General features: G+C 30.1%; 1 long non-coding RNA gene across 1 annotated transcript; it reads right to left on the bottom strand.

Moving 5' to 3' along the window:
• Positions 1-18,953: 18,953 nt before the first annotated feature.
• LOC129966626 (uncharacterized) lies at positions 18,954-24,703 on the bottom strand. The gene is made up of 3 exons (XR_008784280.1): positions 24,539-24,703; positions 20,864-20,944; positions 18,954-19,316 (listed from the first exon to the last, which is right to left on the bottom strand). It is a non-coding gene; the product is annotated as an uncharacterized LOC129966626 (long non-coding RNA).
• Positions 24,704-26,115: the final 1,412 nt, after the last annotated feature.

Below are 26,115 nucleotides of genomic sequence, written 5' to 3'. Positions count from 1 at the left end.
TTGTCAGGCAAAATAATTCACCATATGTTAAAAAAAATCTGCTTCTATTCAAATACTAGTAAGTTATAAAAATAAAATTGAAGTTAATTCATACAGTCATCTTTTAATGAAGTAATTGAAGCTACTCCCAAAATACTTCATTGTTTGTGCAAACTAACCGGAGATACACTATAGCCTAATTTGCAAAACCAAATCTGATGACCGATTGTAATAATCTAACCTCTTACTTGAATAAACTTAATTCGTTAAAGTCAAGATTAGGGTAGGAGTTCCAAAGAATAAATAATTTGGAGGAAGCATTCGAAATACAGATAACTAAAGCATGATACAATAGAAATCAACGTTTTCATTGAGATTAGAATCCACATTTAGACAATGAATATGCCCTGAAAATATCAGAAATTGGCAATTATTTCGATTAAAGAACCAAAAAATAGGGAATAGCAGTTTTTAAATGAGAAGCATTATAGAAAATTCATTTTATTTGAAAGAAAATTACATCAGAAATTTGTTTAACTGCAGGGGAATTCACTTGGGATCACCAATACCTTATGTTTTCGTTATTCTCTTACGATATTATTCACTCGGTTGCTATTCCTAAGATATTTTTCATTATTTAAAATCGAATACAAAACATCAAAATCTGAACTCCTGGTTTACTGAATGAGGGGAGAAAAAATGCCCATTATCTTGGAATATTTCACAGAAGCAGCGTCTAAAGAACTACGATGTCGAAATTATGCAGACATACCTGGATCGTCCGATGCAATTGAGTAGGAAATCCAAAAGAAAACGTTTTCTATCACCCATAAATGACAGTACGATTTGGATGGTATTCCTTTCTCAAGAAAGCTTGAAATGACTCCGATTTTTTTCATTCGAGAACTTGGGAGAATGTCATATGGCGACGGCGGTTTCAACATGCATATCCAATAACAGGATTGCAGATTGGCATAAAGGTAGTGATTACTTGCATTCTGTTTTCTAAATTATCTTATGTGAAAGGACGAGCTGAAAAAAGGGTTGTGGACAGATTATAAATTGCCATTAGTAAGCGAGTAAATATATCAATCGGAAAATATATCAATGCAATTCAAGAGAATAGTTAAATTCTGAGACAATTTGATAGAAAATAAAATAATCTGCAAAGAGAATAAGATTTTATATTCTCTTATTAAATTGTAGTAAAATTCTTTTCTATGAAAAAACAAAGGCATTTTAGCGGTTGTGATCTTTTAAGTTAATTCTTTGCACATCCCACCATTTTATAGAACTAAACAGCAATTTGAATAGTAAACATCAAGCTTAATACAATTAAAACAAGTTCAACTAACCGTCCTGTTTTTGGATCAAGAACAGCAAGGAACTGGTTAGTTTATTTTTAACCGTGGTCAGAAGAGAAGGATGGGATCCAAACTGGTACCCCTACCTGCCTCTTCAAATAGCGGGCGGAAAAGTATATGCCAAGAAGCAGCTATAGTAAAGGATATATCTTTATTCTAAGCTACCGAATCACTGTTAATGAAGTTAACAGCATTCGGTATTAATTCTGTACTTTCATATAACTTTACAATCACAACAAACACAATAAAATGCTATTAAATATACAAATTATCATAGCATCTATCCTGCGGTATAACTACTTGTACTTTAACGTTTTGCATGCCTATAGGTGCAAGAATGCTTCACTCAGCTTTCAGCTGTGACAATACAAAAGTAAAATTATGGTGTAAAAATTTTCTATTTAATAATTATGAGTAATTAAGAGAATGGAGGATTGAAAGGAGGCAAGTCTTATAAGCTTGCATAATACTTTTCTTTTAAGTTTCTATTGTATTCTTGATTAACGTATTACTGGATGAATTCGTGCCGATTACCCACAGAATTCAATGCTCATTCCCACTCCAATCTAAGAGTTAAATGGGCCTGTAGTTGTTATGAATCGAATACGACGTCTCTTTGGAGAATGGGCATTCAGCAAATTTCGGAAATGCGTTTCCGAAATTTCGCATATTTATTCAAAAATTAGTTGGAATGATTTCATAGTTATTTCATTTATTACCTTTGGAATCTATAAAAATATTTGCATCAATTTAAAAAATAACCTCGGTCAGTTTTATTTCTCCGCAGTTTTCATTGATTTTTCAATTTTATGCAATATTAACAATATCTTCATGTTATAATAAATTAACTTTACCGTTAATTAAATTTCTCACTTCCATGCTTTTATTGCATATTGAAGGTAATTCTGGAAATGCAATGGCTAACGCAATAATGCGAAGACAAAACAGATGAAACGTATCTATAAATATTTTGTCTAAATAGAATAATGAAAATGGATACGAAAAGTAAATAGTTTAAAATTTTATAAATTGTAACTACAGGCCGAATTACAATCGTAAGAAAAAGAATTACAATCGTAAAAAAACCAGTGTAAATAGAAAACGATTATAAATTAATATTGAAAAATAAAAGATTAAATTTAACGCACTTTTTAATGTCAATAGAATTAAATTGCCAAATCTAAAGCAAAAATCTTAAAAAATGGTTGTAATGTAAAGTTATCCAACTAGATTAAAACTGCGTTTTTCATTTAAAAAAATTCAAATTTATCAGGATCTAAAAATAAATTCCATGGTTTATAGATTCTGAAAGTATCTTGAATAAACACCAAAATTCAAAAATACATCAACTCTGCCTATCAAGCCAGTTTGCTTATTTCGGGCAATTCTGTTCTTTTTCTTTCTCCTATACGTATTAGAGAATAATATCTAACCGTCGAAAAATTCGAACTTGAGATTTTGACGAATCGTCACATTTTAGACCTCGACGGAATTGGAGGAGCTAGATCTACAAGATTCGGTGCACGTATTCTCATCTACAGTGCAGACACCTGTGAAATTGAGTTAAATTTAACAACGGAATGACCTCTATCAGTATTTACTTTCTGAAACATGCATACGCGATAGTTCAAAAATGCAGCGTTTCACTCTTTGGAGGTAGACATTCATAAAATAAATCAAACAGTTCTCGAATTTTGATGACATTTTCTTCGAATAATGATCCTATTGATAGAAACTTAAGAGCCAGATTAATCTTGAGTCACATCAGTAAAATGATTTTGTCCAACTCACTGAGAAAATTAGCACACATTTTTTTTCCGAACAGTTATTTCATTTTCTATTTTACAAAATAAATGGAATTCCAATAGAATTAATGATAAACCTCGCACTAAAAATGTATTCATCCAGTCATCTAGTTAATGGAGGTTCAAATGCCTAAATATCATATTACATTGCATTTAGCATTATTTTACATAATACAATATAAAATACGAAATCTCGTTCACTCATAACATAAATAATGAAATTCGTCCGATTTTTTAAAATCGTGGTTTTAAATAATATTATCAATAATGAACCATTTTGAATAAGAATGATAGTAAACAGATATTTCAGTGAAATCGCCTAATTTTGAATAGATGTAAATTGATATAAACCCACTGCTCATTGAGAGCCTTTCGGTAACTTCAAAAAAATGTAAACTCACCATTAGTACCTCAATCATCATAGGAAAACAGACATGGAACTCAAGGTTAGTAAAGAGCTAAACTGATATTTAACATGCAAAATAAATTAATAAATGTAAAATGCATTAAAGCTGAGCTCTATTCAGGCCATTCAAAATTCAATAAACACCGTAAGCAAAATCTACCATATCTTCAAAGAGTTACAAAGCGAAAACCAATTAATCTTTTGACTCTTTATATAACTATAAGAATATGGGCGTTTCTTATTCAAAGGTTCTCTTCTTCTAAGCATTTGTACAATTTGACTGTTTAGCAAGCAGGGCGTTATAAAAATTATCTATCCAAATTCGCACCCGGAAGAAGCGTGCGCCAGAAATATAAATTTTGTTAAATAAACAATAATTATTGCAATAAATTTTAAAAAAATTATCGCCGGAAATAAAAATCTACGATAAGGGACTATTAGCAGATTTTTTAGCATTATTTTCTTTATTCATAGCTCATAATATTCTGAGATTAATTTAATTATGATCATTTTTATTCTTAAATCATATTTCAATTTTGGACCGCATATGAGAAAGCATTGTAAAGAAGTCTCTCTGTTCTTTAGAACCATTTTCAAATATACTTTGATACTGCGTAATTTTTGCACATTTTGAAGAATACAGAAAAAAAATGAAAATGTTCTTAACATACACTTTTTCAAGTATTTTTCATTTATAAGGTGAAATCAAAAGCCATTGCGTTCATGAGTTGTACAGACAAATATTCTCTATAGAATCCATAAAAATTCCGGGAATAATTTTGAACAAGTAATTTCTCTAACGCTATGGAAAAAAATTACGTGTTTGACAAAATTTAAGAATAATGACACATGGGCCACTATGCCATTCAACAAAGGGGTTATTAGTCTTCATACTTCTATTTCGGTTTTACACGTGGTAGTGAGTTTCGAAAAAAAAATTTAATTTATAATCCTCTGAGACTCACAATAGATTATCTCACTAGGGCTATTTTCAGACGGACCGTAATTTTGAATCATGGTCAGACGGCGATTATAACATCTGAGCTGGCAGTCCCTATTTAAACTTCCACACCAAACCAGCGGTAAGACAAACGAGCACCAGACCCGTTTACATGACTTGTTCTTCGGTAGAATCGGGTCTGGAACCTAAAACCATCCATTCTGAGACCGAACCGAAGTCCCCTGTTGAAAGGAAGACAACGTAGTTAACCTGTTCTGGCACTGTCTAGCGAAATTATCCTGGGATATTTCAACAAGGATTGGCTGGGATTTGAAACCAAATATTTTCCTCTTGTCCCTTCAGTAACACCTGTGCTTCTGAACCATAACTTATTAATGTCCCTGATATAAAAATCCTACAGATAGGATTTAAAGTAATCGTAACGTTTGCAGAAGGAATGGTAGGTCATTTTTATTTCATTTTGATTTAATTTCCTAAGAAAACTTGCAGGTATTAATTTTATCATAATTACTGTTTTTTAAACAATATTTATATTTCTCGTTCATGCCTCTTTAAGGTTCGAATTTGGATAACTATGCTCATATTTTATTTTACATTCCCTGATTGCTGAGTAGCCACCTAGCACTAATTTTGGAAGAAGACCACTCTAGCAACCTTATAATAACTCGAAAGATGAATCGATTATCATTTCATAGTTAAGAATAGTAGTTACACTTTAGAATAGTAGTTACGGTAGTTTTATGATTTCGTGGAACCTTTAATGGTCTGAATAGAGCTTACAATTTGGTGCTTTCTTTAGTTGATCGAGTAGCATTTAAGCTCTCTGTTGGTCTTCATATATTAGGCAGTTTTTCCAAGAGCTGAATACTTTGCAAATAATGGGTAAGTTGCACTTTCGTGTAAATCTACCGGCCAGCAATGAAAAATTATCTCGTCTTGCGTCTATTAAAGATTAAACTTCATTTCTTCATGTGTGTGTGTGTGTGTGTGTGTGTGTGTGTGTGTGTGTGTGTGTGTGTGTGTGTGTGTGTGTGTGTGTTGCCGCTCTACAGACTAGACCGTTGGAACTACAGGTACCAAATTTAACACAGATATACTTTAGAGGACTAGAATGTATACCTCGGAGCAATTTTTTCTAAATTTTTAGGTAGAATTTTAATTAAAAAATAAACTGAATTTTTGCGATTTCCTGGCATAACCTTCGGAAATATTATTTCAGAAAAATAAACTTTAAAACTTGTCTCTAAGGATTTCATAGACGTGCGAATTTCTGTTGAATTTTTCCGAACAGTTTTCATTGTTTCATCCAATGCTTAATATCTGTAGTTTACAAGAAAAATTAAAAAAAATGCTAATCCGTGAAATTTAGAAGATATTCTTGCAATGCTAGTTCAAATTTGATCACGATTGTATATCGCCACATGTGTAGTGTTATCAATTTTTAAAAAGGAGATTTTTTTTCTGCTTAATGTGCCTCTATTTTCTCTTAAAGCATCATTTAAATTTTAAGGTTTTTGATATTTTTGATAGAATTTTATTTGTTTCGATTTCATTTATATTGGATTTTACGCGTTCGTTACAACTTGAAAAGTGAAATTGAGGTTGCTTTGTTTTTTTTAAATTTACATTTAATGTTCCATTAAATTTAAATTTCGGAAATTAAGCAGTTATTAATATAACTATTTACTTTAATTCTTTTAGTCTTAAATTCATTAAATTTTTTATTTATAATTATCCACAAAATTGTATTTAGAAAAATAATCTTGGTTTCAAATCGAAGTCCGGAAGTTCAAAGCATCGCAATACGCTAGAGACTTGAATTCATGCATTTTATCTTCTTCGAATCTTTTTGCATTTAGAGGTTGTAAACAGTAGCCAACAAATTTTCTATCTCTCAATTTACGTCGGTCTGAAATCTTCGTTAGCAAAACGGAAAGTTATGCTTTGATATTCACGTATAAAATTTCTTTCTTTTCAAAATAAAAAAATAAATTAACTTTGATAAAAGAATGCGGATGAAAGATTTAAGTAAAAATATTGTGAGTTTACTTCATTAGAACTTTTTTACAATCACTTTAAATTTGAAAAATATTTGAAGGGAAAATGCGTTGAATTGTATTTCGTCTAAAAATTTTTTTGACCAATGTTCTTGAGTTCTTATGGAAATCAAGTCTAAATTCATTTAGAAATTTAACTTTTAATTAAAAATCTAAAATTTTGGGAAACCTCTCTTGATGGGCACACAATCTTCTAAACGTCGTGATGTGTGAAATTTGGAAGCTTTGTTTGAAGAGCTTCCCATTCTGTGTATAATGCGCATGAATAATCTCGCAATATACGGAAAGTATGTTATTATGCTTGTTTCACTTTCGTATTATCGCATCTGAAAATTGAAAGGCATTTCTATTTTTCAACTTACGCAAAATGCTAACAAAAGTATGTTATATCGCAGCGTTAAATGTTATGACAAATCCATGCACACAGTTATGCAGGTGTCGTCCTTGTTAGTTTTAGTTTTGATGGTTTAGTTTTATGTTAATGAGGAATCCTTTATTGGTTGGATCTTTGTATTTATCATTTATCTTGCAGTGTAGCATTAAAGATGTCTGCAGATTATATGGGTGGAGAGTGCCAGTTTGGATATCTTTGTCTTCTTATCAGATTAAAATTACTGAATCCGTCTCTAAATAGTTCTTCCTTCAAAACGGAATATCAATATTAATAAACTAAATGAAATTGAATTTGAGATTTACCATCTAAATTGCAGCCCGTCTCCAGGAAAGGAAGAACGAGCAGTGAGATTTTCAAACATTAAAGTTCAATAACGAAGTATCGGATCATGTTTCTATTCAAACTAATTTTATTTGAATTTAATATTTTGAGATATATAACAATTTAATTTTCCATGCAGTCTATTCAATTTGTTAAACCGTGTCTCAAATTCTGTAATATACTGCATTTGGGCACTAATGCCTATTTATAATCAATGAAATGGCAAAAAACAATCTTTTTTCCAGATCATCCTTACTGATTGAAGATGCGATGTTTTTGGCGCAAGAGCCAAATTTGGCGCAGAATGGACAAGCAAATGGTAAAATGTACAAGCAAGATTGAAAAAGATAATCCTCACAGAATATTATTTAGAATACAAAACAGAAGAGATAACTGCACCTTTATGCTCATCTGCCCTTATGTGATGAGATGTGTACGTTGGCACCATCACCATCGTCGTATATGACATTCTTCTCAGTTCTCAATGAAAATCCAGGGCTAATTACAAGCTAGCTTGAGAAAAAAAATATCATCGCAATCGCACCAAACCAAATCAATATAAGTGACGCAAGATATTTTCTTTTGAATTTCCCATTCAGTCTCATTGAACTAGCCAGGTATGTCTAGATAATTACAGCATTCTAGCTATTCGGAGGTTTCTCCTGTGGAATGCTCACAGATCGTAGATATTTCTTCACTGCTCATTCAGAAAAGCAGAGGTTGATTTTGAAGCATTCTATTGGATTTTAAATAATTCTAAATATTTTAAATAGCTATTGAGTCGATTTCCAGAAGTGAATAACGAAGGGTACAGATATAATGACCCAAAATGAATTTTCTTAGAATTGAAAATTCAAGTTGAATAGTTCTAATATTATTTCTATTGAAATCAACGTCATTTGACAGCGGATCAAAATGACGAGTTCCATCTTAAAATAGCCTTAATTTTGCTTTAAAACGGGACGTTAATATAACTAAACTATTGAAATAAATGTTAGTTTATATAAATCTCACTAAAAATTGGAAAATAAACTTTGATCTTGGTATAGAAATAAGTCACTATTTTGCTGGTGCGGTTATTCATTCGGAGACCAGTCGATTCTCTATATATTGATTCTAATTTTGTTCAAAGCATTAACGTTTAATTCTTAGAATAATTTAATCTCCGGCTATTTCCTACTTATTCCGAATGCTACATCAAATTCATTTGCAATTCCTAGAATTTCTTTTTAATCTACCTTTTAATTATTTCGTTTTATTCAAAAGTAAGATTCGAAGATTACATTCAGTGCAAAACGCTGTTCAAATTTTCGTTTACGAATTGATATGGCAAATTCCAGTTTACTTAACATAACTTTTTTAACATGCAAAGTGAGAATTTCTTACGATTGCGTTCAACTACTTTATTAGAAGTCCAATTGTAGATATTGCAGCTAAAAAAATTCGATTATGAATGTTGATATTTCATGACGGGTTTAAAGTAACTTTCTACGGGATGCAAAGAATTAAAATTGATTTTCTATGGCATGAATATTTCGCCGGAGAAGGAAAATTTTTGTTTCAGATACGGAAAGACCAAACAACCGCTCGTATAAATTTTCCAAATTATAGATCAATAAATTAATTGGTTTCAATTATTGAATATTACGAAATTATGATTTAAAAGAGCAAGAACATTTCACTACCTCGAGGTTTCAAGGTACAATATGTATTGAGAAAACAAAACTATAGCGATTCTTCGCTAAGAAATGCGAGAGACGTAACTACCTTTTTACTTTTAATCTTCGGTTTTTTCGCGATTAGCTGTGAAATGAACTGGTGATTCATTCGTAATCAGTAACGAGCCGCTTCTCCAATGTCACTTTAAGCAATTGAGGATGAATAAGTATTATTGAATCAGAAATTATTTAAATTCTAGTAGCGTTCATTAATATTTTATACGACGTCAAATGTAGTCATTTCATACAGGGCGTGCAAGGCACCTAGCTGATTTGTATGTGGAGGTTATATCCGTTAAAAGTTCCTTTGCTGCTTGAAATAATTTGTTTTGCTTCCGATTTTCTTCAATTGCATAATCCTACCTGTTATAACATGAATTACTCTTTACTTTTATCATATCTTTGTCTAACTTGTATTACAGTTTACTGTTTGTATTGTCTTTTGGGTTAGGTTGCATTAATCGAATAAATCTAAATTACAATACCATTTTGAATTTATATATTTTATTAGATCTTTATCCTTATTTATTACTGTCCTTTGTCCTTGGCATAAATAGACTAGACATAGACTTACCGTTATTTAGTTAGTATCGTTAAATTAGAACCAAATCATGAATATTCGGACGTTTTATTAAATAAAATTATTGCTACGCCTCACTCGAGATATATTTTAGTTTATTCCACGTGGATTAAATTAATTTTAAAATTTAACTGTCTGAAATTTGGAAAACTATTTAGTTCTGTATAATCACTTGTTAAAGGAAGTAAGAAGCTTTTCATTACTTTATCCCCAGACTTCATTTTATGACGGCTAACCACACAAATGTGAAGGAAACCTTTTCCAAAAATATGATGCATCTTAAGCCAAATTCGAGCGTCCAAATATCATTTTCAGATTTATAACAAACAATTAAATCACTTACATTATGATACAAATAATACATAAACTAACTTTCAATTAATTCTTGATGCATTGTGATTATAGTCAATCAAAATATCAAGAGGCTAAAGGCATGAAAGAGCTTCCAAATGTCGGTCTTTGGCCGTTTTTGAACTTTAGGGAAATCTATTTTTCAATATATCAAATTTATGCAGGAAGTTGCACAGAACATGGGAAAGTTTTAAATAGGCTTAGCAAAAAATCTTTTGAACAAATCGTTCGTTCTGTTATTCACTGTTATCTTACTTTAGCTCAAATTATCATTGGGCGAAACTAGGATAAAAAGACCGTTAGCATCGGTATTTTTTAAATTTCATCTTCATATTTCAAAACAAAACATTTGGTTCCGAGGATTAAAGAGAACACTGGGTTACATATTATATCCAATTGAGATGCACTGTTGTTGAATGAGAATTTCCTCATGATGCTCATTATGATAACTAGTAGATGAACGTGAAGCGTAATTTTTGCAGTGGAAAGTGAAGTGACACCATATTTAAAGTAGGTAAGTAATGGTAGGGAAGCACTATGGATTCCCCCCCCCTTGGGTTATCGAAAAGAAACGAGTGCGTCTATTTGGTCAGTTGATCGCGTTATTAGATGTAGTATGCAATGCTGAGTATTGGGAATTTGTGGTGGTGTGTCGACGGCGTGGGCAGTGAATGCGAAAATTGGTTACTTGTGCTGCTGCTGTAGATGGCGTGCGTGATGAGTGTGAAAACTGTGGACTAGTGTTGCTGTTGCTGTAGATGGCGTGGGTAATGAGTGTGAAAACTGTGGATTAGAGTTGCTGCTGTTGTAGATGGCATGGGTAATGAGTGTGAAAACTGTGGACTAGTGTTGCTGCTGCTGCTGTAGATGGCGTGGGTAATGAGTGTGAAAATTGTGGACTAGTGTTGCTGCTGCTGTATATGGCGTGGGTGATGAGTGTGAAAACTGTGGACTAGTGTTGCTGCTGCTGTAGATGGCGTGGGTAATGAGTGCGAAAAGTTGTAGATGAATAGTGTGGTGTTAAAACGTCAAAGTTTCTCTTGACGAAGAAGAGTTTATAATTATAAAGTCGGTAATATGGGACAGCGAAGAGTTTCAAATGTTGTGTTGAAAGGGGAAAATAATAATGGGGAGTATAGGTATTTCTAAACACGACGGGTCTAATATTAAAGAATTTTGTTGATAATTTTAAAAATACGCTTTTGATTTGGGGTCACCAATTCGATAGCTATGGATTTCTTTAATGGTGGATACAAGACCAAATAATTATGACGATTTCTTACTCTATTTTTGAAACAATCTCAAACTGGAAGGATGGAAATTGATAAATCAATTAAGCTGATGAAGTTCATTATGTTACTTTTTTTCTAAGAACCTCTCGTAATTGAAACTCTACTGCTCTCTTACCTGCTCTACTTAAGAATTCGCAATGAAATGAATAATCCAACTAATCTTTTTATGATAAAGAAACAATTGGCATATAGCTTTTAATTGACGCATCCTTTCTGGGAGCTGAATAGAGTCAAACTCGCGTTTGGGGAGGGGGGAGTCTTGTCATGATAGCTAATAATTCTTTTACTTTTGCTCTGCCGTGGGGAACAAAAGTAAAAATGTATTAAATAGTTAAAAATCCATAACATATCCATTAGAAATTTTTCAGAATATCTTTACTTTCTTCACATTAAAGTCATTTACGTTTTGTTAGGCTGGTATTAGAAAAATGTGATTGCTTACTGGAACAAATCAAATTAATTTCAAATCTTTTAAACACCCTATAAAAAGTTGGCTTTCAATTATTTATATAATTTTAACTTGCGGTTCTTAGTAGTGGAATTGTATCCTCTAGCCAGTGCTTCAAGGATTAGCTTTACAGTTGTCAATGATTTAGGCCTTTATATATTTCCTAATTGACGAAACAAATATCTGATAACCTCTAAAATGTTCAGTTTAACTCGGCCTTGCATATCAGTCATAAAATGCAAATATTTGAGGTGTAATGCATACAATTCCTTTTTGATAAAGTAGCCGAACTACTAGAACTTTTAGTTCCTGAATTCATAAATAAGTTTATTTCATATAACTTAGGATTTGCCATATCGCAACTCGAAAGTGGAAACTTGAATGGTGATGAATATTGAATGAAAAAAAAATATAAAATCTATTAGAAGAATAAAAGGACTCGCTTAAGGCTAGATTAGGGGCAAACACTGATAGAAACGTAATTAAATTATAATAGTTCTGTGAAGCTAAAAATAAATTAATATCGCAAAATGAAGTTTTTCTGGAGGCATGAAATTATATGGAAATTTTAATGTTGATATTTTACTTATTCTTTTACATTTCCAAGAAAAGATGCATTCTCTGAAAACAAATTTGTTTACAATAAGTGGTAATAAAATTTTTAATTTCTAATTTTTCGAAAGGGATGAGTGAATAAATAAGTGAGCGATTTAGCAACGTGTTTTTATAAGGTCGAAGAATAAGTTTGCAAAATTTTTGAATTACACTTTCCATGATGCTATCTGAAATAGATTTTGCAAAATCACCACAGCTGCATGAATACACCATATCATAATATTCTATTTAACTGCAGGGGAATACATTTTTATTATAAAGGCACTTTTATTGATTTGGATATTCATTTCTGCGATCTCTACTCATTCTGAGAGATGTCTATTGAATTATAAATTATTTTAAAGCTCTAAACATGCATTGAAATCTATACTTCTGGTACAGTAGAAATATTCGTAATCTTTGGATATTCTTCCAATGTAACTTCCAAATAGCGAGAATGCTGTAGTTATGTAGATTTAATTTGGTAATGTCCACTTCCAGACTAGAGGAGTCGATTGCAGTTGCTTCTTACGTCATCTAGTACTAATGGACAGAAATAATAAATGTGAATTTAAGTTTTGGTGACAAGAGTAGGTGCTTAGTTATCCTCACTTTAAATTATTTTGCTTATACCAGATAGTTTCTCCAGGTTTCGTGCGTTTTCCTTCTTTAAGAGAAATTGAACGACGTCATATAAATCTTTAGAGGCCACATCAGAAGTTTCTACAAGAAAACCACAATATATAAGCCATTCACTGGGAACAGTGACACAGCGTCCTTCCCTGTCTGCCAGCGATTGCTTTTTTCAGCTCCATGCGCATTTGAACGATAGAAGTAATCTGGATATCGGCAAATGTATCCTTAGAACTGCACCTAATTAGTATCGGTAAGTTGCAGGACTCTTGATAATTATCATATAGAAATAAGATATACTTTGATTTGATTATGAACTGAATAGTTCAAAAAGCTTGGTTTATATTTTATTTGGTTTACATTGCTTAGAAAAGCTTTATCCACTTCCTGGATATACACGTATGCATTTCCTGGGTATATGCAAAGGATATCTCTTGATAAAGGCATACCGTCTGTCATCAGTAGTAAGATTGCGTTCTCCTTTCTGCACAACTTAGCATCAATTGTACTGGATACTAAGGAATATTTCCCAAGATGACGAAGTAATAGAAACTGAAGGCCAAGTAAGTTCTTGAATTTTAATATTTGATCTACCAAAATGATGTGGCATTTTCAAATCACTTTATTTGTTCTTTTAGAAAGCGAATTTCCCGCAAGGCAAAACCATAATTGCCTGGAAACATTTATCAAAATAGATGCAACATGTTGAACTACGTTTCAACACAAAAATCTGTGGGATTGAAACATGTGGTGTTCCGAGATTAGTTGCTGTGCATAGGGGCTGAAGTACTCGGCCACCCGAGATTGGAGCCAACATTTGACAGCCGTCTGCACGTTGTTATCGTCATGAGGAAAATTTATTATTGAAATTCTTAATATTTAAACTGCCAACAGCACATGGCATTTACGGTTTTTTTTATTTGTTCTTCTAGAATGAAAACGTCCTTCCCCAGCAAGGGGAGACAACCATAATTACCTGGAAACATTTATGAAAACAGATGAAGCACTTTCAGCTATTTCCAAACATCATAATCCGCAGAAATAAAGCACGTGGCTTTCCGAGTTCAATTTCTTTATACATAGATGACGAAGTGCTCGGGTACCTAAAATTGGAGGCAGCATGTGACAGACCTTTACATATCATCAATTCGAAAATGCTTCTCGATGAGAAATGCATGTTCTATCATCTGCAGACAAGGCAAGAAACGTCAACAGGTAATTTTTCTTATTTCTGTACGGCTACTGGGAAATTGTCAGGACTAATCGTATATTTAATGCTGGTACTTAAAAATTTATATTTCTCAATAATTCATTAGTCGGAAAAGCTAATAATTTTTCGTGTAAAATTTACTTAAAACTATTTTTTCGAACATCTGAATGCCCAACAGAGAAAATTTCGGTTGCAAACATAACTAAAATAAATGTTTCTCAATCAAAATCTTCGGTCAGAGGGGTTATCTCTGCATGATGGCGTACATTTGGAAATCATTTTAAGTTTTCGAAAGTTGGGAGCTTGATGGGGAAAAAAAATCATACCGTAATCATAAGACTAATAGTTATCTGTTAGTTACAATTGGTAATTTATTCATTGATTATCTTTTTTATCTTTCGTAAGCGGAATGCACGCATAGCTCCCCACACATGCAAGAAATGGCTCTTTAGCAAGATCAAGAACATGTGTAGATCATATTTTCACAAATACATTTAAAATACTAAGAATAGCTTCATTATAACAAAACAAAGGAGAAGTGCTTGATGAAATTAAAAATAACTTTATTTAAAAATCACTTCCTATTATTCAATTTCATTAATAATGAAATGGTAAACTAATTGTTTACTCTTGAATTAGATTTAATGAACAATATCGAATCGTCTTAATTTTGTATTTCGTATCATTCTAGATAGATGCATTCGTTCGAAATTGTATTAATTCAAATATTAAATATTTTTCAGATGTCTATTAAGAATATGCTCCGAGCAAAGTAATCTAGGCACAACAGAATTGTCTGTAACCTTCATCAAGTTGATATTGTAATTCAGTCTTTACAATTAGGGACGAAGACCTGACAGATCTAATTGATAATTTGTAAAGCTTAACCATTTATCAAGCTTTACAATACTGTCTTTAACACATAACTATCGATACTAAAAATGGATTGTGCAATGGAAATTCTATTCCTCTGCATGTCAAGATTATTTCTAAACGTCGATACAATTTTAAGATGCGTGTTCCTATTTTAAGGATAAGGACTGTGGAACACTTGTGTATTTTTATAAATTTCTCTTGACGAATGCAGAAATTCTTTGCTTCAAACGTAGTGAAAGTTTGGCGTTATATGAATTTATCATTTGCAAATTTTTCTCGTATCTGGAATTAAAAAAAAACATGCATTTAATGCACCAATAAACATTCTAGAACTTATTTTTCGGTATTTTTTTTTTTATTGAGATATAGAAAATTTGATCATAACAAAAACTATAAAATGGCGCATATTCAGTTCCTTCAAATATGATATCCATTTTTTACTTATTTAGAAATGCAAACAAGGAAAATAATCACATCAGTGATGAACACTGTTTTAATAGACTTGCATTATCTTAAAATTTGATACTTGACTTTGCTGATAATCTACATCCGATTTCTTATATGGCTACAAGATGAATATAATCTGGTACATTTGCCCAAGAAAACATAAATTTTATCAACATAATCTATCTCGTATTATAGACTCTACGTTTTAATAGCCACAACTCTCATTTTACCCAACAGCAAAAACAATAATTAAGATTACAATTAAAGACTGAAGATATTATGGAACAAAAAAAAACCCCACTAAAATCATTTAATATTCGTGATTCCTTCCTTCGTCATTCATCGTAAATTGTTAATGCCTTTATTCAAATATTAACGTAATATATAATCAACTGCTATTAAGATCTAATTTGCTAATTTTTGCTTCCGTCGTCTCTCTATATATATAACCAAAACTTCTTGTCTATTTCTTCCACTTGTTTACAAAATTCATACAGGAAATTGTAGCAAAGGATTTTAATTTTGTACTGAATGGCAGCGTATGAGAAAAATATCGTAATCCTGTTTTTCCTATAATTTTATTTTATGATCACCAAATGACGATTATCAAATAATTGTATACATGTTGGATTCGCTGATTGCGCCATCTAGTGTAATAAATTTGTGCTTCATAAAGATTTTTACATTCGCATTTGTGTTATTGGCTTAAATTCTGAATATTTTAGTTTTTATTAGTTGGTCTTAAGATAAGATTTCGATTTTAGATCAAAATCACTCTAAAATTTGATATGCAAATAATTTGATGTATATGTATATTTGTTTGGCTATTATTGTTTCTTTTGACGAGAAAATGTATGTGAAATAACTGTATTGGCAACATATGTTTATCCTCCTGGAAAGATTGTTTGGAATAATTTAATGCATATGCAATAAATATTGCTCAAATTTAAATCTCAACAGATATTTAATGATTATAAATTTTAATTTCCAGTTTAAGAATGCTTGACTATTGCTACTACAATAATTTTAAACTTATGATTCTCTTGATTTTTAATGCAAACTCTTTTCAATGCATTTTTAGGACATCCAAAAAATGAGTAGAATTAATAGTCTCTCATTTTAATTTTCGGAGATGGTGTCTGTGCTATCCGTTTTGTTTAAATTTAATTTCGGAAGTTTTATAAATTTTTTATCATGATCTCTGTAAATGTAAAATACGTATTGCCTATTCGTTGCATCCATTTGCAAATGTTTTTGAATCGAATTTTTACTTTTTTAATTTAAAATTTCGTAATAATTGTAATATTAATTGTAGATTTAAAATGATAAATCGTGGATCTAAAATATTTTTCTGAATTTAGGCTCTTAATTTTAATGTAAATGTAAATGTGTACGTGGACAATGTATATTTTGATTGGTTCGGCCGGCCAGCTAATCAAAATGTCCTTCGTTTCTCTGAAAGCATTATATCACCGTGTCTGATCACCACGGTGATGAATGTGCCTCAAGAGAAAAAGACGCGCTATAATTAGAATTACTAGTTCTTACATACTTTCGGCGAATCGAAACTGCATCTGCAAATTTTTATTTTATAAATAATTATGAGAAAAGTGGTGAGTGGATGTGATGAATAATTAATATAGTAGATCTGTTTTAAATTTTTGTAAGTAATAACAAAAATCTGATAATCCACGTCTACTAAATTTCTAAAACATTTAAATTATAAAATAAAGTATTAAATTTCCTAGTAGTTTAAATTACCATTAAAAAGTCTTTCGATTCTTATTAAAAACTTGTTATGCCGTTATACAGTAATTTGTAAAAATGTAATTGTCTTATTCATGTAATTTTTTTAAAGAATGTAGGAGATTTTATTTACAAATGAACAAATCAATTTTATGTTAAATAAATATTACCTTCAAAAAATCTATTTGAATTCTTTCTGAACCAATTATGGTAAAACTACTTTTGATATTTCGCTTTGACTTTATACTGAATTCTTATTTCAAATGCATTTATATATTTTAATTGATGTAATCTGTAAACTGTATCTCGATGTTAATGTAGCCAAGTTACAAATAAAATTTATGCATTTGAAATTCTTTTTGTTTTGTCAAAAGTATTCTCATCTTCTCTTTTGAATTATAAATATTTGTGTTATTTGAAAACATCATTAGAAATTTACTCTTTTAACACTTTGCATGCTGAATTTTCATTCTAGATGCATAAAGTAAATATTTGATTCACTTGCGAAAGATTGAATTGATTAGAATGAAATGAATTAAGTTTTTGCTTGTAGCTTGTTTATAAAATTACTCTACATTTTTCAGATAAGATGCATGAAATGAATTTTTTCAAAAATGCTATAAAATACTTTAAATTCTAGTATAAAACTGATATAAAATTCCTATGATACAAGTCTTCTAGTTTCGAAGTTAATGAGTTTTTTTTTTCGAAATCTTGCTAATAACTAAATGCCTTTTTACTAATAATCTACTAATAATACTTTTTACTAGTTTTAACCGAATCATTCCACCCACGGGAGAATATGTGGTTTCTTATCTTGAAAATTATTACCTTCATTAGAACACATTATCTCCACGATGTTATTAGACTTTCTGAATGTCGGTCATTGCGTAGATGTCGTAACAATGTTTGTGGACCTTTTCAGTGTTGAAAGGAAAAAGAAACGACTACTAGAATCTGAATGCTATACTTTTCTTCTAATCTCTTAGTGTTTCTTCCGAGGCATATTTTTTAACATACTCAATGAAAAGCATGTTTCAAAGTAAGCCCTTCACTTAAATTAACTGAAATGCTCCTTAAACTGTGGATTTGGAAAAAAAACTCCTTTGCACGTTCTGTGGTAATCTTGTAATGAGAAATCAACTGCTTTAATTAGTTATTTCTTAGAGCAATATTACAGAAATTTAGCATATTTCTTGAATTTTTCGCATACATTTTCCGGAAATGAAATGGTTCCCTGTTAGTACAAGTTATTGTACATCTGCACGATGTTGTTGGATATTCTGAACGTCGGCAAATATCTAAAAGATATTTCGATAATAATGGATGTTTTAGAATTAGACTCGCTTGACAACCTTTGCGGCCGTGTTTACCAACCGTATTTAAAAATCAGCTGATAATTTCCTATTCAGCAATTAAATCGGTTTAGCTGTGCCGGCTTAAGGGAGAAGGACGCCATTTTGAATTTAAACGGCTTAAAAGGACTTTACTGATCCCAGGACAAAAAGACTTTACTGAAATGAATTCATTTCCTTGTTTAGTAATAAATGTTTTGCCCTTTAAAAAATTTTCTACATGTCAAATTATTAAAATTTTATTAATTATATGTATCCACAATTTTCTCTAGAATATCTTACATTTAGGGATTCTCTCACTCACTCCTCATATTTAACAACTTCAGTTACCTTCTTTTTTTTTCTTTTTTACACATATTAACTATTCGAATGAACAAACACTGAACTTTAAAAAATAAAAAAAAACATACTTCAAATACAAATTCAATTAATTTTATTATATACAATTTAATTTCATGATACTTCTACATAAAGTTTAATTAAAAAAGGTACATGTCAAATGTATACAAAAAATCACATCTATTGAGGATTTAAATTGGGAAAAAAAAGGAATCTTTGCATTTTCCCATGCCGATGCCACAGTCATTCTAATCCAAAAGTATTGGTTCAGTCCTTGAGGAGTTGCGTTTTTGGAGGGCATATTTTAAACAGATGCGATGACGGTTTCATTTATAGAAGACCCCTGAAATGAATGTTTTGAAGGCCACGACAGCAATGTGTAGCATATGAGACTATCTTCCAAGTTTAAATGAATATTCATCCCAATTCACCATCATCAGCTGAAATATAACAAGAATACGATTGAAACATACTGCGGATTCTGCCTGTAGAATTCATATTTAAAATATAATCAAATTCATTTACTACATGCAAATGGCAGAATAAGAAATGAGTGAAAAAAAATTAAATGAATTGACATTTTTTTCCACTTGCTGCACAACTCCATTAATATTTTTTTAAAAAAGATGCCATTTTTTTTCAATGTCGATTTAAAATCTATTACTCCAAAAATTAAGGCGTTTACATTTATATTTACCAAATGTTCAAAAAATTATTTACCGAAACAAATCCCAGTGCTGCCAAAGAAACTGCTGTTTCTTAATCATAAAGTTTTCTCAAAATACCGTATGATTATATAAATATTTTCCGCTTAAACTTTTTAAAAAACTGAATTAATTTTTTTTACTTGGAAAAAAAAATCAAGCTAAGATCATTGAGGAGTTAAGAAACTAAGTAGAATTAAATATATAAGCACGGAAGAAGAACTATGGAGGGTTTGAACAAATCTTTCGCATCATTGAAATTTCTTATTCGTTCCTTTCCTGGGATTTCCATTAGTGGTCTTATTATTCACAATGGAATAAAATCAATATTAATATTTTCCTTATTGGGTGTACAGAATGTGCGTAAGAAGAATTCTTTGAATTGTTTACAGAATGATGTGGATTTTATATATTAAATACATTAAATAAGGTGCATCATTTACAAATGAAATAAATTAGCTATTGTTAATTATTTACAGTCTTCTCATGTCATAAATTTTCTCTAATTAAAAAAAAATTGTTCGGATTTTTTGTTATATAGTGTTGTACCTCACAAAACCTGATATCACACAAAGGATAGATGCAGCATCATCATTCTCGTATCAAATTATTTCTTTTGTCACACCCCCCTCTCATCTCCTTCCCGTTCGTTGGAATCTTTCACCCCCTCCAACACTGTCCACTTCAAGCGATCTCCAGGTCGTCCAGCTCAAAGGTCTCTGTGAATAGAATTTTTTCGATGTACTGCAAACATATTTCGTTGGAGGACTTAAATTGATGTCCTTACATTAAGGTACTACTAATTATGTATAAATGTTATGCGAATGGTTCATGTATTTTTTTTTTTTTTCATTTGCTGTAGCAAATGATATGAGTGAAAAACATGGTGAAAAATGGTTTTCAGAAAAATCAAAGCAGTTTCAGCCAGAATGAATGCTCAGAGAATACTCATTTTGCATAATTTTCCTATTAATGTCTCAAGTTTAACGTTAAAAATATTTGAGCGATAATATATATATTTATTTTCCAAAACTGACTTTTACCTTTTGACTGAATGCAACTCCTTTGAATTAATTAAATGGACGTAGAAGTAGATAAATAGCATAAAATAATATTAAAACTTTGTTTCACGTTCTGATATCTGAAAAAAAAAAGTCTTAACTTTATTATATTGAAACTATCATTCTTTATATTTTGAAACCCTTTGATTCTAGAATTTTAAAAATATTTTTTATAACTGAATTTTGATATTTAATACAAATTGCAAGAAAAGTGACATTTACCCTCAGAGCCTGAAACGTGCGTTATCATCTCGCCAACACAACAAAGAAGATCCTGAAACTCTGATCATTCGCTCCCGGATTCTATAAAAGAATTAAAATACATTTGTATTAAAATTATTTCGGTATAAAATGAAATGGTATTAATTTAAAACTTGTTAAAAGCATTGCATTAGTTTTTGAATTTTCATAAATCTTCTGAAGGTTAAAAAAATTAAGAAAATTTTAAATTTACGCATTTTTTTTTTTTTTGAAGGTTCCTAGAAAATCATAGAGAATATGGTCTTACCGAGTTATAAAAAAAATCCCTGAAATTGATTAGTAACTCTTATCAGCAGTTTTATTTACTGATCATAATGCTTACTTGGAATTTCATAAAAACAACACTACATTTGGAAAAAGATGGATTTTGGTTTTGTTTTGTTAAATCACTTTTTTTTTTGCGCTTATAACATTCAATGTTATCAAATAAACTATACGGAACTTACTCGCTACTTAAAAACCTACCAGCGAATATTTGCATTAAAAACATTGCGACTTCCTTGTATGTTCGAGGGAGATGAGATTTTATCTTTCTTAATAACTTGTCGTTTTTGCCGATCATTCGATTCCTTTGAGATATACATTATATTTAATTTAGTATAGATTTTTAGATGAAACTCCATTTCCATGATTCCATCAAGTTTTCGGACATTAAAGATGTTTTAATTTAATAGTCTTGCATATATTCTGATCCTTATACATATGAGTATTTCTAATGGGGAACATTTTCTACTCCATCATAACACTATTATGTTCGGTTCATCTCTAAATTTATTTAGTGTTATTGTGACTTTGCTGTTTTATTCGTCTTTTCGACTATTAATGTATTAAACTGAATCCTTCGTTAGCATTCAGCATTAGAAGAAAATCATGCCATCATATATTTAATGAAACAAGGAAAACGATTTCGCATTCATTCAAATCAATCAAGATATTGTTCTAAATATACTTAAAAATAAATTCAAAAGTAAGTTAAATATAGAAAAAATAATTTTACCGAAACTAAATTGGCATGAATAAAAATAGAAAATTTCAGAATTCAGATTATTTTTTCAATTAATTAAAATTTACAAAATTTCGCACCTAGGTGCTAATTTCCAGTTTCCAAAGTATACCTGGGATGATGCTGGAAGTTCTAGATCAATTGATTTGGACTATAGAGCGTCAACATACACACATATTCATCTTCATTTATACTAACAATAATTATGTATGTGTGTATACATGTGCACGTGTGTGTCTGTTGGCGTTCTAGAAGGCTAGATCATTTGACTTATACCGACCAAATTCGACATATATATTCCCATTGGAGTTGGAATAAACATTTTAGAGTTATTTTGAAAAATTAATTTTTAATTAATTTAAATCTAACATTGAAGTTTCTTTGTGATGACTTTCGAGCTTATAATTGAATAATAAATTTTAAACCATTTGAATATTTCTTTAAATATCTTTTTCCTGATAAAACTTTAATAACCTTGAGGAATTTTGATATTTTTATGATATTTTTGCATAATTTTTAACAAAAAGTGACATTGTAACCCTGAAGCTCAATCCATTTTCATTTTTTATTATCTATCTGATGGTCTGAGTTTCTTCCATTTTGGAAAATTAATGAAAAAGATATTTTTTTTTTCAATATCTTATATCAAAAATGGAAAGGGATAAAATAGGGAATTTACAATTGCGAGAATTTTTTAAGATAGATGATTCACACATTTGCAATTTTTAAATGAGCCATGATGTCATGGAACTGTTTTCCATTAGAAAATTTGCATACAATGTCTAGCATCTTTCTGATATCATGGATACACAGTCATATCTAAGGGAATTAGCTGAAATCAATGACAAAGAACAACGCGAAAGAATTAACTGGTCGTTTGACTAATAGCGACCAAATATGACATATATACCCCTAGGGGAATTCGAATAAACAGCTTAGATTTAATTTTTAAAGATTTAAATTAATAAAAAATTAAGCTAACTTTGGAGTTTCTCTGCATTTTAAGTTTAAATTTTAAACCATTTTAATGTTTAAAAAATTCTTTTTTCTTTTATAAATTTAATAATTGTATTTCATTTTGCTAAATTTTGACAATTTAATAAATATTTTTTTGCGTAACAGCAATTTGCGTTTTTAACAGTAGGCTACATTGTTATCTTGAAGCTGAAACCCCTTTCATTTTTTTATTAACTATTTAATTGAATGAGTTTCTTTTATTTTGGAAAATTAATGAAAAAGATTTATTTTAATATCTAATATCAAAAATGGAAATGGATAAAATAGTGAAATTACAATTGGGAGAAATTTATAATATAGATGATTCACATATTTGCATTTTTAATAGAGCTATGATGTCATGATGCCATTAGAAAAAGTTATGTATACAATGTCTAGCAGCTTCCTGATACCATGGATACGCAGTTATATCTAAAGGAATTAGCTGAAATCAATGACAGAGAACAACTCGAATGAACTAAATGGTCGCCAAAGGTGACTAGCATGTAATAATTTTAATTTGACTGTATTTATGTAAGTATTTCCTACAAACTTAAATTCGAACTTAGATACTCTTTAATTTCTTAATTTCGAGGATTTGCAACTCCTATACGAAAGTAATAATCGTAATTTTAACCATTATAAACGGCTTCTCAATTAAGTCGTTAGTTCCGGCTAGTCACTAATAATGAAGTAAAGCAAGTTTATAAATCATTTGTTTTATATATCAAAACTTTATATAAGAAATTAAGAATAATTTATTCACTATTCTAGTGAGTGTGATTATTTTTTATCAGAATTTCTTAACTATGCCGCCATGTAATATAGTATACTTTTCATTTTATAATTTTAAATTGAATTCTATATAAATTTCTATAGCGTTTAAATTTCTTCTGAATCTCAAACTAAAATCAATTCTTCTAATTATATATATATATATATATATATATATATATAATCATATATAAATATAATCTATTCAAATCCGTTAAGATTCAGTTGGTCCATAAGAAAAGCTAAGTGATGAGCGATTTTTCATAAACTGATTGTCTTTAAACTAAAATTTTCAATCCCAAAGTTTGTTAAATGTGTTCTATTTAATATGTTGTAGATAGAATGTAAGAGTTTCTTTGCAGGCCTGAGATCAATTAATAACAGCGAGGCTGAAAAGAAAAATCAACAAAAGACGCTGCAGCAAGCGGCTGTTTTACTGCGTTTCAAAGTATTACATTTTGCGTATCTTATTTTTACAACAGCGAGCTTGATTTTCATTTAATAAATATTAATATATCTTAATTATTAATTATCTTATCCTCTATATCGTAAAACATATTTTAAAGAAAAGTTGGCTTTTAGTAATATTGTTTCAGATTTTTAATTCATTTCATAATTCATTATTAAAAATATCATGGAATATAAAAATCGATAATACTCAAATCCTGTACAAGATAATGTCAATTATATGGGCTCAAAAAAAATTCAAATATTTTACTTCTACAAGGACATACATCAGCAAAAAGTCTTAGAAATTTAAAATAAATGGATTTCATTTATGCAATTCCCTCTTTACAAACTTGAAAAAATTCAGGTGTAAGCGTTTAAAAAAAGTAGGAATGTATGAAAAAAAAAGTACTTACAGGGCCCGTATGTTCGATAAATCTTTTTTCATCTGAAGTATTAACGAAGTGAAGTGTTAATTTCATTTTAACATGTAAAAGAATCAAATTACTGCAGCGAAAAATATCTTTCTTGCTCAGCAGAGAAAACATTCTGCGAATAAGATCCCTAGGAAGTCTTCCGGCTGCCAGATAACCTGGGAATGCCCGGATCTTGCGTGGTTGTGCCTATCCACGATGACTGCGCAAAAGAATCTCGGAGTTTCTTCCAACAGGTGGCGGGTTACGACGAAGCAACGTTATATACAGCAAGTGAAAAATCGATAATTCTGTGACGTTGACTAAACGACAAATTAATGCAGATAAATAGGAACCAATAATAAATCAATATCGAAAAGAGGGGCAAATAATCTAACTAATCTTAAGAGATTGGAAATATGTAGTCACAAATTAAGGATAACACATTTTATTAGTTTTTACTGCATTTTTCTCAGTAAAATTATCTTCAGACAATTTATTTTATGAATATTTTTACTTTAAATTAAGCACTGTGGCACGTATTCCATTTCAGTTGTCATTTTAAAAAATTCAAAATGCTGGAAATTATTTAGATTTCAAAAACGATGAAATCTGCTTACTGTTCTTCAAAAATGAACTTGGTTCTCATGAGATCAGAAATTTATATTTTTGATTAAGAGTGATAGTGAACTTCATCTTTGCTGAGTCTATCAGCAATCGTCTATGAATTAAATAAAAACAGTTATATATTGCAATAAGATGTTCAAAATATACTAATATCAAAGTTAGTTACCAATAGAAATTTATTTTGGAACTTGTAATGTCTTTCTTATATAAAATGAACAACTCTCAACAGTAATTGTATAAAAGTGCAATTCATTTTTGTGTCAGTGGAGATTATAAAGAGTTATGTGTTATAAAAATCAAATGTAATAAACTTCATACATGATATGCTTTATTTTTTTAAAAAAATAAATCGAACAAGTGATTTAGATTTCACAAAAATAATCCTTTTATCATCTGCCATCCTTTTTTATATTCTTTTATCATCTGCCAGCTTCAATTTTAATTAATGGCTTACTTGATGTGCAATTTGATGGAGGTTATATTTTTAAATAATGCCGTTCATTTACTTAATTCAATGAAGTTCATTTACTTCAACATTCACTCTTTATTTTAATCTTCTTATTTTAACGAATTTAACTATATTGTAAAGTAGAAAATTATGATTTTAGTAAACATTGTTGTGGACGACATCTGTAACCATAACTGGAGTTCATAAGATTTCTTATAAAATAAAGATTAATGGAATGAAATCAGTGGTCAGGTTGGAAGATTATACTATTGGTTTTCATTATGATTTTAAACTTATCACCTCAAGAGAGAAGATAGTTTTTCAGAGACTTTGAGGATATTTAATTTCAGCTAAATCCTTTAGATATAACTTAATGTCCATTTTTCCTCCAAATTTTCTGATTTAAAAACATTGTTAGATTCACTGCTTTACTTAAGTCCTAAAGTGCTTAAGTTACTAAAAATCACTTATTTAAGAAAATTTGAATATCATTTTTATATAAAAG

Source organism: Argiope bruennichi, chromosome 4 (assembly GCF_947563725.1).
Source record: "Argiope bruennichi chromosome 4, qqArgBrue1.1, whole genome shotgun sequence".
NCBI lineage: Eukaryota > Metazoa > Arthropoda > Arachnida > Araneae > Araneidae > Argiope > Argiope bruennichi.
This window is presented reverse-complemented; position numbering and strand designations above follow the sequence as displayed.